We start from the raw sequence: 12,810 nt of genomic DNA on the forward strand, positions 1-12,810 counted from the left end.
TGGAGAGTTTTTATCATAAATGGGTGTTGAATTTTGTCAAAAGCTTTTTCTGCATCTATTGAGATGATCATATGGTTTTTATTCTTCAATTTGTTAATATGGTGTATCACATTGATTGATTTGCGTATATTGAAGAATCCTTGCATCCCTGGGATAAACCCCACTTGATCGTGGTGTATGATCCTTTTAATGTGCTGTTGGATTCTGTTTGCTAGTATTTTGTTGAGGATTTTTGCATCTATATTCATCAGTGATATTGGTCTGTAATTTTCTTTTTTTGTAGTGTCTTTGTCTGGTTTTGGTATCAGGGGGATGGTGGCCTCATAGAATGAGTTTGGGAGTGTTCCTTCCTCTGCAATTTTTTGGAAGAGTTTGAGAAGGATAGGTGTTAGCTCTTCTCTAAATGTTTGATAGAATTCACCTGTGAAGCCATCTGGTCTTGGACTTTTGTTTGTTGGAAGATTTTTAATCACAGTTTCAATTTCATTGCTTGTGATTGGTCTGTTCATATTTTCTGTTTCTTCCTGGTTCAGTCTTGGAAGGTTATACCTTTCTAAGAATTTGTCCATTTCTTCCAGGTTGTCCATTTTATTGGCATAAAGTTGCTTGTAGTAGTCTCTTAGGATGCTTTGTATTTCTGCAGTGTCTGTTGTAACTTCTCCTTTTTCATCTCTGATTTTATTGATTTGAGTCCTCTCCCTCTTTTTCTTGATGAGTCTGGCTAATGGCTTATCAATTTTGTTTATCTTCTCAAAGAACCAGCTTTTAGTTTTATTGATCTTTGCTATTGTTTTCTTTTTTTTTTTTTTTTTGCTATTGTTTTCTTTGTTTCTATTTCATTTATTTCCGCTCTGATCTTTATGATTTCTTTCCTTCTGCTAACTTTGGGTTTTGTTTGTTCTTCTTTCTCTAGTTTCTTTAGGTGTAAGGTTAGATTATTTTTTTTTAATGTATTTTTTTAAACGCATTGTTTACTTTGTTTATTTATTTATTATATTTATTTTTGGCTGTGTTGGGTCTTCGTCTCTGTGCGAGGGCTTTCTCTTGTTGTGGCAAGCGGGGGCCACTCTTCATTGCGATGCGCAGGCCTCTCACTATCGCGGCCTCTCTTGTTGCGGAGCACAGGCTCCAGACGCGCAGGCTCAGTAATTGTGGCTCACGGGCCTAGCTGCTCCGTGGCATGTGGGATCCTCCCAGACCAGGGCTCGAACCCGTGTGCCCTGCATTGGCAGGCAGACTCTCAACCACTGCGCCACCAGGGAAGCCCAAGGTTAGATTATTTACTTGAGATTTTTCTTGTTTCTTTAGGTAGGCTTGTATAGCTATAAACTTCCCTCTTAGAACTGCTTTTGCTGCATCCCATAGGTTTTGGGTCGTCGTGTTTTCATTGTCATTTGTCTCTAGGTATTTTTTTATTTCCTCTTTGATTTTCATTTTGGATGATCTGTCCATTGGTGTAAGTGAGGTGTTAAAGTCCCCTAGTATTATTGTGTCAATTTCCTCTTTTATGGCTGTTAGCAGTTGCCTTATGTATTGAGGTGCTCCTATGTTGGGTGCATATATATTTATAATTGTTATATCTTCTTCTTGGATTGATCCCTTGATCATTATGTAGTGTCCTTCTTTGTCTCTTGTAACATTCTTTACTTTAAACTCTATTTTATCTGATATGAGTATAGCTACTCCAGCTTTCTTTTGATTTCCATTTGCATGGAATATCTTTTTCCATCCCCTCACTTTCAGTCTGTATGTGTCCCTAGGTCTAAAGTGGGTCTCTTGTAGACAGCATATATATGGGTCTTGTTTTTGTATCCATTCAGCAAGCTTGTGTCTTTTGGTTGGAGCATTTAATCCATTCACGTTTAAGGTAATTATCGATATGTATGCTCCTATGACCATTTTCTTAATTGTTTTGGGTTTGTTTTTGTAGGTCTTTTCTTCTCTTGTGTTTCCCACTTAGAGAAGTTCCTTTAGCATTTGTTGTAGAGCTGGTTTGGTGGTGCTGAATTCTCTTAGCTTTTGCTTGTCTGTAAAGCTTTTGATTTCTCCATCAAATCTGAATGAGATCCTTGCCGGGTAGAGTAATCTTGGTTGTAGGTTCTTCCCTTTCATCACTTTAAGTATATCATGCCACTCCCTTCTGGCTTGTAGAGTTTCTGCTGAGAAATCAGCTGTTAACCTTATGGGAGTTCCCTTGTATGTTATTTGTCGTTTTTCCCTTGCTGCTTTCAATAATTTTTCTTTGTCCTTAATTTTTGCCATTTTGATTACTATGTGTCTCAGTGTGTTTCTCCTTGGGTTTATCCTGTATGGGACTCTCTGCGCTTCCTGGACTTGGGTGGCTATTTCCTTTCCCATGTTAGGGAAGTTTTCGACTATAATCTCTTCAAATATTTTCTCTGGTCCTTTCTCTCTCTCTTCTCCTTCTGGGACCCCTATAATGCGAATGTTGTTGCGTTTAATGTTGTCCCAGAGGTCTCTTAGGCTGTCTTCATTTCTTTTCATTCTTTTTTCTTTAGTCTGTTCCGCAGCAGTGAATTCCACCATTCTGTCTTCCAGGTCACTTATCCGTTCTTCTGCCTCAGTTACTCTGCTATTGATTCCTTCTAGTGTAGTTTTCATTTCAGTTATTGTATTGGTCATCTCTGTTTGTTTGTTCTTTAATTCTTCTAGGTCTTTGTTAATGATTTCTTGCATCTTCTCAATCTTTGCCTCCATTCTTATTCCGAGGTCCTGGATCATCTTCACTATCATTATTCTGAATTCTTTTTCTGGAAGGTTGCCTATCTCCACTTCATTTAGTTGTTTTTCTGGGTTTTTTTCTTGTTCCTTCATCTGATATATAGCCGTCTGCCTTTTCATCTTATCTTTCTGTAACTGTGGGTTTTGGTCCACAGGCTGCAGGATTGTAGTTTTTCTTGCTTCTGCTGTCTGTCCTCTGGTGGTTGAGGTTATCTAAGAGGCTTGATGGGAGGCTCTGGTGGTGGGTAGAGCTGACTCAGTTTAGGCATTTTTAATATCCTTTCTCCCATAATGCTTATCACAATGCCCTGCAGAGAGTAGGTACTCAGTAGATATCAATCAAGTAAGAAAAAAGAAATATACTTTGTCCTTTTACAATAAAAAATGCAAATTTTTCAATCTTAAACAATTGGCAGGCTGAAATATATTTTACTAATCTTTGGGAGAATTAATTATTTAAATTTTCATTTCCTCTCCAGATTATTTCCTTTAATCCTAGACCAATTTTATAAATGTTCCAGACCTATGCATTCTCGGTAGTTTGTTTGACTGAATATGTATTAAATCATCACAGGTTGCTATTATCTAGGAGTTTTTGTGAAAAAAGAACTGTGAAACATCAGCCATACTGCTTTAAAAAAAAACACGTTTAAAATTTATAGTAATGCCTTGGCAGGTTTCTCTCTCTTCTCTTTCTCCTTTTATTCCATATCCTCTCTTACAAAATATTTGATGGTATATTTTGCAAAACAGTGAACTATTGGAATCAAAACTCCTGCTTGAAGTTCCAAATCATTAACCTTCAAATTCAAGTACCTAAGATGAACTATTTAGTATTAACACACTGAAAGAAAAGCAAAAAGCAGGGATAGTGTACAGAATTATGCCATGAATATAAATAAGTCTAGAGCACTTGGGAAGGGGATGAATGGGAGAGGGAAAGGAAATGAGAATATTATGACTGTTCGGAGGCATTCTTCCGCCTATCCTCCTCTTTACCTATTTAACCTTCCATTTTTACTGTTTAAGTTCACTTGTCAAATAATCACTAAACATGTATATGAAATAATTCACAAAACGTGTTTAGCACAGTTACTGACACACAGTAAACACTCAGTAAAGGTTAATAAATATTAGCGATTAGTATTATTATTGTGTGCAGTCCCACTTCTTGGCTCTTACCTTGACCTCTTTTCCCAAATTTACATATAGGCAGGGTGTGTGGTCAGTGTTGGAATAGAGGAGGACCAGGCAGACTCTTTTTTTAATACTTAAGGTCTGTCTGAATAATATTTTTAAAATAGTGTCTGGAATTCACTCATTTCATGAAATCTACATTAAATTCCCGGCTCCATCTCTCCAATCAGGAGTCTTTCCAACTAGGCACTAAATGGCATACTTCTTAAGGTTCCCCAATGAGGGCAATTAATGTCTAGAGGCAATTTTTCATAAAAATACATTCTGTATCCAAAAACACTAGACAAGCCCGTATATCTTATGTTTGTGTATCCAGTTAAATTACCTATAATTTTAAGTATTTGAAAGTTGATATAACTCAGTTTTCTGTAGCAACAGACCTTTTACAGTACAGTGAATAGTCACATATATGGCTTACATATTATAGAACTACTTATTTCACGTTTCTCAGAAACAGACTTTCTTTTTGCAAGTGGGCTTCTTAGTCGTCCACCTTTAATGTTATTAGCTTGGACTGCATTATTTCTCCATATAGAGTGTGCTATAAGACTTCCAGTTAAACAAGGCAGATTAGAAACATGCATTCATCTCTACGCCTGCATGAAGCTCCACTAAAATGACAGTAAAGGAATTTTTTAAAAAAGGTATAAATAGAGAAGGACAAAGAGAACAGGAGAGAAGACAACAGCAGACAAGCAAAGTTGACAAAACTTTAGAAGCTGGAAAGCAATAGATGAGATGAATGTTAAGCTTACTTAACAAACTGGAAAAAGCTGAAACCTAAGGTTGGTGGTGACGAGTTGTTTTTAAAGTTACTCGATATCTCTGAGACACAGGTTGAAGGGAGAGCTAAAAAGAGGAGGATTGATTGAAAGTATGTATAAGGAAAAATTACATCCCAAAAGCTCCTTATCCATTCAAACAAGATTCAAGTTTTAATACAGTATTCTATTTCACTGCTTGGAGGGTCAATGGGTGCTTCTTGCTGTTAAAGAAGCTTGTTGACTTAGCTGAAAGAAAAACAATGATTTCAGTTAAAAAAAAAGATTCAAGTTTTACTTTCTACGGTAATTAAAACATCTTTCCAGAAAAGAAGCTCTAGTGCTGGAAACAACAGGCATAGCTGAGGGCTGGATTGTGAACTTTAGTGAAAATGGGGATTGAATCTCTATTTACTAAATAGTAAGACTGCCCTCTGTTACCTTTCTGCTGGCTGATTTCTAAGATATTTTCAGCTGAGCAGACTGGAGGATTCTGTAGAAGCTGACCAACACAAGTGTAAAGCCCTACAGACACTGATATTTGGGGTCTCCCATTAAAAAGATTGAATTTCTTTCCAGTTACTCCCCAGTGAAGCTCAACAATCCATAAGTCCCAACAATGGAGACAGAACTTTTTTGTGCCTCACTCTTAAATATTTATGGCTGACCAAATCCCTAGATATTTGAGTAAATTTTCTAAAATGAAAGACAGAGATCAAAACAACAACAGCAGCAGCAACAAAAGTCAAAGAGAAAAGAAACAAAACTATAATAACATCTTCAGAGAAATGAGGTAATACTAAATTCAACATACAAGAACAGTGTTCTGTAAAAATGGAACTTTCAACGAATGAGAAAGAGCTCTTAGGAATTCAAAATATAGTAGTAATCCTAAAAATCAATAGAAGATTAAAAATTTTAAATTGATGAGCTCTCCTAGAAAGTAGAACAAAAAGAAAAAGAAATGGAAAATAGAGAAAAGATGAGAAAGTTCAAGGATTCAGTACTGGAGGGCCAAATTAGACCAAAAGAAGTTCCAGAAAGAGAGGACAGAAAAAGCAGAAGGAAGGAAATTACTAAAGAAATAACACAAGGAAAATTCCTAGCACTGCAGGATATGAGTATACAGATTACAAAGGTCTATCATGTATCCAGAACAGTGAATGAGAAAATAATTCTCAGTAACATACATCATAGTGAAATTTCAGAAGATAGAATAAACAAAAGATTTTAGAAGCTTCCTGAGAGAAAAAAACAGGTCATATACAAAGTATCACAAATAATATTAGGAACAAACTTCTAAACTGTATCCCTAAAATCAAGAAGACAAGTTTTTAGGGAAAAGTCATTTCCAACTGTGAGAGGATGAATAATGCCTCCCTCCAAAGATGTCCTTGTCATAATCCCTGGACCTGTGGATATGTTACCTTACATGGTAAAAGGGATTTTGCAGATGTGATTAAGTTAAGGATCTTGAGATGAGTGATTATCCTGGATTTTCTGGGTAGGACCAATGTAATTAAAAGAATTCTCATAACAGGGAGGCAAGAAAATCAAAGTAAAAAAAAGGAGATGTGAAAACTTAAGCATGGGTTGGAGTGATGTGTTTTGAAGATACAGGAAGGAGTCATGAGCCAAGGAATGCAGGTGGCCTGTAGAAACTGGAAAAAGGAAGGAAAAGGATTCTCCTTTAGGGCCTCTAGAAGGAAAGAGCCTTGCTAACACCTTGACTTTAGCCCATTGAAAATGAATTCAGATTTCTGGTCAAAATAGAATAAATTTTTGTTGTTTTGCGCCACTAAGTTTGGAGTAATTCGTTACAGCAGCAATAGGAAACTAACAAACCAACCTAGAATTCTATATCAGTCTAACAACCGGATGAGAGATTAGAACAAGGTGTTTTCAGACATGCAAAAATCTTGAAAAAATTTATCATCTTTCTCAGGAAGTTATTGGAGGATATTTGTCCACCAAAATGAGGAAGTTAAAGGAAAAGTGAAGGGAACATAGGGTATAGAAAATGGGATCCAATACAAGAGAAAGGCAAAAGGAATTTTCAAGATAACAGTGAGAGGATACCCCAGGAAGACAGCTATTCAGAAAGATAAACCAGCTCAAACTGAAACAGGATAAAAATCCCTATCACAGACATCTTTAATTTAAAAAAATGAAAGTTATAGTTACCCTGATGTATTTGAACATACAGAGAGGAGCTGTATGGATTTCTTGGGAAGACCTGTTTGGGTATGAGTAAGTGATAGATTCAGAAAAAAGAATCCTAAGCAAATAAAAATTAAATAAAATGTAGCAGAACAAAATGTTTATAGGATAGGAAATGTAATAACATACTCAATACATAGTTAAACTCTGAATAATGTTTACAAAGTCATAGTAATATAATCACTGAATACTTATTTTACCAAAAATTTGGGGAGGAAGGGAAGTATGTGTTTATGGGTACATAAGAGAGTCAAATTGCCACCTTTCATAAAAGAAAGTCAATAGATATTATCTAAAAAGCTGAAAAATCAAGAAATAGCTGTGGAAAATGAATGTTGCCTGCCATTTCAGTAAACAAAGGGTGTTGCAGCCATCAAACCATCAGCCACTGCAGCCCCCCACAACGGTGCACCCTGAGGGGAACTGAGAATGGAGAAAAGCTGGATACTGGCCCCAAATAGTTAAGATGCATATCAAAGGAATAATTTTGATGAGCCCAGACTCTTGCATCTTCCCATACATAGAAAAGTGCTAAATTCATTACCTTGAGATGTCTGTTTTTTTGTGATTATCAGTAACTTTTGATGTTCGACTACATGTTTTTTTGCTTTTAGCAAAAACTGCTATATATCCTGGCTCCTCCTTTACCTCTTTGGAACAGTTCCTCAGAGCTATCCGAGAGGCTGTTTCCCAGGCTATAGTCCTCAATAACATCCCAGAATAAAACATAACTTGCAACTTTCAGGTTGTGTGTTTTTTTTCAGTTGACATAGCAATATAAGCATGTTATCGATACATAGAAACATGGTAGTAAATATTATAGGGAATAGCTAAAATTGTTTAAAGTTATTGCCCTTTGGAGTGAGAATCAGGAACGGAGAGGGATAGGACAGAGAACTATTGTTTTTTACTGTACTATTTAAAAAAAAACAACAACAACTATGTACATGGTATCAATTTAATAAAATTAAAATTTTACTTTAAAAATGAGTTATTCCCATGAACAATACATTTTTGTGCTTAGCTTAATTCTTCTGAGGTGCATTGTGGGCATATTCTAATCTAGAAAGCACAGTTTTTAAGATAGGTAAAAATCCTCTTACATACATTGGCACATTTGCACTTACTCAATTCTTGAAGGATACAAATAAAAATCGTTGCTATGACCTATAGGGCTTGTTTAACTCTCTAATCTCATTGCATGCCACCGATTCCTTTGCCTATTATGCTCTACCTACACTGTCCTTTTTCATTTCTCTTTTCAAACAAGAAAAGCACCTTTCCTGATGACCTGTTCACAGTCTATTCACTTTGCTTGGAAGGCTATTCCCTCAGTCTTCTCCTGGTTGGCTCCTTATCTTTCAAGCCTCAGCTTAAATGTCACTTCTCCAGAGAAGCCTTCTTAGACCATTGAATATAAAGTCGGTTCCCACGCCACCTCACCTCTCCTGTTATTCTCTCTTGCATTGCTCAGTTTTTTATTGTACTTTATCACAACATATTTGCATGCTTGTGTGTTTTCATTAGATTCTAAGCTGTCTAGTCTATCTGTGTGTAGCAGAGGGACTTGTACATAGTAAGTGCTCAATGAATATTTTTGAATTAATTTGTTTTTATTAAGTGATCTGTCCATGCCTCTGATATGTATAAAAAATGGAATGTTATATTCTGTAGTTTTTGCTATAAGTTAGCAAAAATTAGATAGAGAATTAAGTAAAAACAAAATAAAACAACTCAGACCTTTTTGAAAACTTGAGTTCTTGAAAAACATCCAAGTCTTAACATCTTTTGTCTCATCTGAGTACTAGCCCTCTATCATATAATGGATTCTAAACAATGTCTGGTATTATGTTTCATTCAGTATAGTCTCCTTTAATCAAACATTTTATCATTTGTAGTTAAGCTGCTTATGATAAGTTTATGCAACAGGGGCTTAATTAACATCACTGATCCATACAGGAGGCATATACTCATATAATTAGGATCACATAAATGTCTTTTCCTTCTTCCAAAAATACTTGGTAATAAGATGTATAACTTAGTCTTATAGTCACAATAATAGAATTAAATGCTTCATTTAGGTGACCTGTTCCATACTCAATTGGACTTTACTTTAAAAGAGCATTTCATGGTCTTTGATCTTTGTCTTTGTAGCCTAGGAAGGAATGTGAGGTAAAAATCACACAGGTTCATTTTAATTATTTAAGTAATATTGTAGTTTTGATATGATTTGTAGCATAATTTTTTATAAGCAGCAATTTCACGTACAGATAGGATTTGTAAAAATCTTTCAATTTAAGTCTGATAAAAAGAGATCAGACATATAATTTGTCTACCACATTGCTTGTCACATTAGGAGTGCTCAATAAAAATTAGCTTTTTTCCCTGCCTGTGATAACTCAAGTAGTGGTACAGCCAACTCTCATTCATTACAATTCATTAAAACCTCAATTTTATACTTGTGTTTTTTTAACCTAAGCCAAAGACCCTGATCTGATTTATTTGAACTCATTGTTTCTGCTTCTTCATATTTTCTTTCATATCTTTTTTTGGGTATCCTTTTGAATCTTGATTTTATCAGCTCTCTTGCACACTCTTGGGTAAATGAAGAATTTCATTCTACTCACTAGGATCTTGAAGAAACTAGGAAACCTAGTTGGAATCTTTTAAACATGGTTGAAAGAAAAATATCTATTAATAAACTGTAGAGGAGGAAAAAAATCTTTCTTGTCCCTCTACCCTTCTCCAGGTGGGGCTTTGTAAATTAGACTGACAAAAGACAGATTAACAAGAGAACAACAAACGGAAGTTTACTAACGTGTGCATCAGGCGTATGCTCCAAGTACTCAATGATGAGTAACTGAAAGGGGTTGTTAGAGCTTGACCTAATACAGCAGCTTAAAATAACAAAACATTCTTAGAGAACTGACAAGACAAAGGAAATGGACTTTGAGTTTTTTGGGTGGCAAGTTGGGAGAAGGTAAATATATGGAGGAACTAATGGATCATAAGAGCTAGTTAGTAAAGTTTGTTATGTAGGTTCCTCTGATGCTGATTCCAGGCTGTAAGGGTCTAGAGCTGTCTCTGGTGGTTAACTTCTGTCCTTCCTGGTACAGAGGGGAGGTGCATACCCTTACGGCTACTACTTTTAGGCAAATAAGGGTAGGGCAGAGAGTTTTTCTTGTATCTGCTTCTTCTCAATTGCCTTCAGCTCAAAATAATTCTTATGTCAAAGTGCCATATTTTGCAGTAGCATATTCTGCTATCTCTTTAAAATTAAACAATTTTCTTTATGGTTCTCCAAAAATTGACTCTATTATAGTAAAATTTTGATTTGACCAGTGTAGGCAAGAAATAATTATTTTTGCGTCCCTAACAGTAAGACAATCACCATCAATAATATTTGGAAGGGGGAGGAGGAAAGGGAGAGCCAAGTTCTGGTAACTCTTCAAGAACACAATGGATCCACAAAGCAGAGATTAAAAACAAATGTTTTATAATATGCAACTTCTCAGCTTTGATAAAAGACATTTACTTTAATAATAAAGGATATATAGAAACTTTTGATGAATGATGAAAAATTAAAGAAATAAATCTAAACACAATAGTTAGGCAGCTCAAGGATTCTATAACGTGCTGTGTTTAAAAGATTAAGAAGAAACATTTCTGGTTTATCAGACTTTAAAAGTCATATTGCTGTTATTACTTTATACTATAATATAGATACCAATACTGTAGTCTCATCATTAAAGGATAAGTCAGCATAGTATGCCTTGACAAGCATCTGGAGGGTTGGATTCAACCCTCTGCTATTATTATCTTGAGAAAAAAATCACAATCTATTTGAATCTCTGTTTCCTGTCCATAAAATAAAACCAATGAATTCCATGGTTTCTTAATTCTAAAAGTCCACAGGACTTCCCTCATGGTGCAGTGGTTAAGAATCCGTCTGCCAATGCAGGGGACACAGGTTCGATCCCTGGTCCAGGAAGATCCCACATGTCACGGAGCAACTAAGCCCATGCGCCACAACTACCGAGCCTGTGCTCTAGAGCTCACGAGCCACAACTACTGAGCCCGCGTGCCACAACTACTGAAGCCCCCATGCTTAGAGCCGTGATCCGCAACAAGAGAAGCCACCGCAATGAGAAGCCTGCACACCGCAACGAAGAGTAGCCCCCGCTCGCCGCAACTGGAGAAAGCCCGTGCGCAACAATGAAGACCCAACACAGCCAAAAATAAATAAATAAATAAATAAAATTAATTAAAAAAAATAAAGTCCACAAAACTTTGATCAGCCTATGAACAAAACCATATATTCTTGAGATAGAAAAGGCACTATGTTTTATTTACCTTTGTATTCCCCACAGGGCCTAGCATGGTACCTAATAATGTAACTCTTTTTTAGTTCAATAAACATTTATTTTACGTCCCTAGGTTCCAGGGACAGCACTAAATTCTGGGAATTCAGAGATGACTTAGACATGGTCTCCACTCTTTCAGGATTTTACCATCCAGAGGAAGAAAAAAGTATATAGGTAATTTAAACATCAAGAATTATGACAGAGGTAGGCAAAGAACAATATTTGCACATAATGCACATACCTTACAAGGGTCAGAGAAGGGCTTCCTGGAGGAACTTGCACCTCTGATGAATCTTGAAGGATTAGCTAACCGTATTGATGGGGAGGGAGAGGAAACAGCAAGAGCAGAAACAAAAAAATATAAAAAGAATATGAATAAATTAATATGGCATACATTCATCACAATTTCATTCTGAATTATTTAAAAAATAAAATTGATCCTCATTTACATAAAACCAATACGAAACCACCCTAATCATAAGGATAACTAATGCTACTTTATTTTCCATATTTCCTTCAGATTCTCAGCAATAGCTCCGTGCTTATTTTATCTGGGCAAGTATATACGATATTTCTTCTAAAATGCATGTCAGAAAACCTGGGTTTCAAATGTCATGAAAAACTGAAAGATTTTGAAAGGGGGGGAAGGAAAGGATTACTGGGTAGCTTACGGAAGGCTGGGCATTGCCTAGTACATCCTTCCTGGTTATCTGACTCTGTAGTGTTCTGAGCCTTTCATTGGATTAGAAAAAGTCCTGGAAATCTTGCCTCAGTCCACTGGTGCTGTCTGAAAGTTATCTAAGTGATGTCAGCTCAGAAGCCTATTCTTTGAAGTAGCAATAATGTGAAGTACCTGGTACGGTCCTTTTCCATGAGGCTCTGAGATTGTTCTTCTTTGTTGAAGATACAAATTCTAGCCTGTAGTAGAATCTTCGGGTAAGCTTTAGAGTAAAACAAGAACATTAAGAGATTTAATGGCTGTGGTTAATTTATTACTATTGCCAATTCTATCATAATAGAGGAGTAAAATTCTGTATTGGAGTCCAGTATGTAACTATTTCACAGGAGTTTTGATGAGGGTTATTCCTAAAGGTAAAACAGTATCATGGAGGGCACATCCGTCATGGAGGGCACTGACAAATTGCTGGGGACTTCCCGTAAAGCATGTAATTTCTGAAATTTTTATACTAATATTTTACCAAACAAACATAATTTAGGAAAGGCTGAATGTCCCTTCTGATCTGACAACTTTTCCCATGCAACTTTACTATAGTAACAAATTAAACAAACCTAATTATTTCCAGTATCTTTTTTTATAAGGTGGCAGCGCAAATCTTTGTGATTCCAAAGGCCCTCTGAGAAGTCTTAAAGGTTTTATGCATAAAAGTTTTAGTTTTATGTATGTAATATATTCTGAAAATTTTATTTTATGTGTCCTAAATTTAGGAACTGATTTTGGGAAGACAAAATTAAGGATTCTCAGAGGAGATTTGGTCACTTGATTAGATAGGATCATGAGTGACTGA

This window comes from Balaenoptera ricei, chromosome X, assembly GCF_028023285.1.
Source record: "Balaenoptera ricei isolate mBalRic1 chromosome X, mBalRic1.hap2, whole genome shotgun sequence".
NCBI lineage: Eukaryota > Metazoa > Chordata > Mammalia > Artiodactyla > Balaenopteridae > Balaenoptera > Balaenoptera ricei.